The following is a 4,124-nucleotide window of genomic DNA, read 5'->3' as shown; positions in this document are numbered from 1 at the left end:
GTGTCCAAACAAAGGGGGGATCTGGCATCCTCGTGGTGATATAGGGCTCAGTGTAGTTTTGGGAGTATCCATGGGATGGTCCAGGCATTGGCCAGGTCTGGCTGTCGCACGTGTTCCCCCTCCTATGTTTTGGGTCAAGTGGGGCGGCAGCTTCTGTGGCAGCCTGTCTTCCCAGGGGCCGCGGCATGTGAAAGGAAGTGTGGCCCGGCATCCTGGCCCGTTGGCCGCGACGCATGCTGTCACATGGCTAACTCGCGCCGGGGGTCCAGGATATGGGTCTGGTGGTGCATCAAATTCGGCCAGTACCCTCCCCACTCCATTCATGGAGCTGCGAGGACACCAGTGTGTGCACACAAGGAGACAGAAGCTGGCTTCCCCAAGGAGAGGCACACTCTATGTTTTAATGGCAGCAGTAATAAAATATTCACATCAGGTGTGCCTCATCATCCTCTGCCCAAACAAGGCTAATTAAATTGCACCTCTCCTCTCTCCTGCCCACTCTTGCTGTGAGCCTGGTTGAAGGACGGTCCTCAGAGGCGGGGCAGCGATAACGAGAGGGAGGGATGGGTCGTTCCGCCACAGCAGCTTCACATGTAATCCAACATGATCTCACAGGAAATTGATATGTTGCTTCAGAAAGTTCATGTACCTTGAAAATATCCCCATTCTGCTGAGTTACTGACAAGCACCCTCCCCCATAAACCTTTTTTTTATGAATTTACATTGTGTTTACATTTTTCCTGTCGACAAGGGTTCTAGACAACCTCCGTGACACGGGTTCTGGTCCCGTGGGAACCAGGAAGTAGTTGCTTTCGCATAAACAAAGGTAAGTGTGATACAGGGGTTGCATTTTCACCCTGAAATTGCATTTGTACTCCACTGACAGTTAGGTTTAGGATTGGAGTTTGGGTTAGGGGGCAGAGATTAAAATTTTCCATTTCTGATTTCAGCTGTAGAACTTTCAACCTACTTTCTCAGAATTTAGAGTAAGATTAGTCTAAAACCGGCACATGTTCCATCTGGGCCAGGTAATAGGCCACCACTGTTCAATAATTATTTAAGTAAGGTGATCTCAAAAAGCACTGTAGGTTTGTTAATGTCATACAGTATTACGAGTTTATGTTCATATGTCCTACAAATTTTAATAAAGGACTTTGCATTGAAAAGGATTTATATATTTTGCTTAAACAGCATCTTTTGTGGATGGCTGCTTTTGTCAGGCACACCTGTTGTTTTTAACTATTTACAGAGAAATACAATTTTTATTTATTTATTTTATTTTTTATTCTACTGTAAATCACTGAAACCCTGTTTCATTTCTAACTGAGGATCAATGTATATGCAATTTTGCTTTCATCTTTGTTAATTTAATTTCTTTGCTCTCCAAAACAAAGTACTGGCTTGCTAGGCCAAGATTCTTTCATTGCTGGCAAACCATGATGCCAATAAATGACAACTAGGGACATGATAAAAAAGAAAGCATTGTAATGAATTTTTATGTACCGATGCAGTGCATTGTTTGTCCTTCCTTTAAAACAGAAGTTTAAATAGATGTTATAAACAAAGTACCCTGCTCTTGCTGTATAGGCACTGTACAGCTGAGACAGCTGATCCATTAAAAAGGTTTACGGCATTGTAGAACTGGCATGGATGTTGACAGCAAATGTAAGGGTGCCACTGACAAGCTGAGGCCAAGACAAACAGCAGAAGACACAAACTTACTCTAAATAAATAGTTCACTAATGATTGTGACTGCTCTGCATGTATGGTACATACCTGAAGGATTATTTATTCATACATGAGAGAATGGTGAACTCTTCTTGGCACTGGTGAACAAAATCAATATTTTGATGGGTAAATTCACTAAACAGCTGTGCCATTTTAGTGGGTGCCATTTCAGCAAAAAAAAAAAAAAAAAAAAAAAAAACAATAATAAAAAATTTGCAAATAAATGAGACACTATAAGCAGGAGCAGTTCACTCTTAGTGAATTCCCCCCAAATGTCATGCAAATAGGTAGCAGGTTTGGAATAATGTTAGTAGCTGTTACATACTGCATATTTCCAAGTTGAATCAGAAGGAAGGAACATCTATTTTTCAGTCTGAAATCACTTTTAGTTGCTTATCATTTCTCATTAGAATGTAAATATAAGTGGAAGAGTGAGTGGTAAAGCAAACAATGCAGTCATCTATTTTGTAAACGAGGCTCCACGATATCGTTCTGTTGCTGGAAAAAAGTCTTAAATACTTGGACTCGCCTCTTGACTACTTATTCATCTCATTAGAAGAAACCTGTGTGAAATTTCAACTTGCTGTCTTCTCTCATAAAGCTGTGAATGCAATGCTAATCCTGAGGATTAAATACTGTGTTAACTTATTCTTTTTCCAAAAGACAACAAAACTCAAGGTGCAAGTGCCTCTTCCTCCCACTCATTTGGAGATGCTCTCAGTCTCTCCAAATCTGAATATCAGAGCCCACACAATGTCTAGCACAAGGCAAGCTGTCAATAAGAATGAAATTCAAAGGTTAAAGTGACCCAACATTGTTGCAAGAAGTCAAAGAAACCTATCATAGAAAGTTTTGTAACAGTATCAGCATAGTTGAAGGCATAGAACCCATTTGAAAAGTGCCTTGAAGGCATAAGTTAAAAAAAAAAAGTAATGGGACCAATGTCAGAAATTAACCTGGGCTCAGGGCAAAAATTACATCTGATATTTAAAATGTAAAAAAAAAAAAGAAAATGCCTTGGTTGTGACTTACAGTTTTGTTCTGTTGTTTATAACTTGTGCATTATTTACTTTTTGTGTGTGGTTGTTTTGATTTTAAAAGTAACAGCCATATTTTTTATTTTATTTTTATTTTATTTTTTATTTCACTTTTAATTTGAAATAAATCATTATCGTTTTTTTGTTGTTGTTTTTTTGTTTTTTGTTTTTTGTTTTTTTTTACTGAATTATTTCACATTGAGAAATTCAATTTAAACATCTGACATAAAAGGATGACATGCTGTGTGTGAATAAAAAAATGCCCTCAAAAGGGTAAAAATGTTCCTAAAATCAATTTGTGGGGGCAAATATTGCCTTTTATGTAAAAACTGATGTAATTTTGTCCATTTTCAAAATACTTTCTCCTATACGAGCTTAATATGCAGAGACAACTATAAGTAAACTATTTAAAAGTTGATTTTCCTGAAAAAATTAAACACTGTGTCTCTATGGCAAATTCAATATTGCTATAAAATGGTTTTGAACTGCCCATCCAGCCCTACACAACAACACTGTCTTGACCAATGGCATGAGTTTGGGGTGGGATTATTTGTTAGTTCAACCAATGGCAGTGCAAGGGTGTATTCATAAGGCTGTTTGAAAACAATGTTTGTTTTTGCTATTCCATTTGGCAGTGCCAGTGCACTGAAATTAAACAAATACTGTATGAAAAGTAGTAGTAGCAGCAGTTGTTATGGTAGCAGTAGTAATATTGATGATTTTATTATTATTATTATTATAAATCCCTGTTATAAATCCTAAGAATATGCAATATGTGAGGGTTTCTTGTCTCCACAAGACTTTTAGACTGAGCTCTCATATTGTCAAAACCAAAACATGATCTGTATTCTAGCTGATAAAATGTGTGATTAAATAAAAAATGACCTGACACCGGCCGTTCTGACTGTTAGACTGGATTCTCCATCCCTATGATGTTTGGTTTATAGCCTCAAGTCAAAAGTAGGTGTTTATTCTAGACAGAGAGGAGCAAAACCCAAAGGCTACAAAATGTCATAGATGTAGACAAGTTCAGACATTTGGCAACAGTATATATATATATACCACAGGTCTGTTGAATGCTTGATTTTGATTGGTTAACGGACGTTCTAAAGTGTGCAGTTATTTTCCAGTAAACGCACGGCTGTGAAGTAGTTCCAGGTCTTGACCGCATAATGGTTCCTTATCACTTCGCCAAATTATTTCAGTTATTTCAAAGAGCCGTACAGGCTACCACAACAAAATAACCAATAAAAACAAAGACATTGGTTAAGTACATCGGATAAAAATTACAAACAATGTCTATATATGCTAAATTTAGAATAAGTGCCCTTGCGCTCCCTATCTCGTCTCACCCACACT

Source organism: Myxocyprinus asiaticus, chromosome 27 (genome assembly GCF_019703515.2).
Source record: "Myxocyprinus asiaticus isolate MX2 ecotype Aquarium Trade chromosome 27, UBuf_Myxa_2, whole genome shotgun sequence".
NCBI classification, from domain to species: Eukaryota; Metazoa; Chordata; class Actinopteri; order Cypriniformes; family Catostomidae; genus Myxocyprinus; species Myxocyprinus asiaticus.
Note: the sequence above shows the minus strand (reverse complement) of the source record.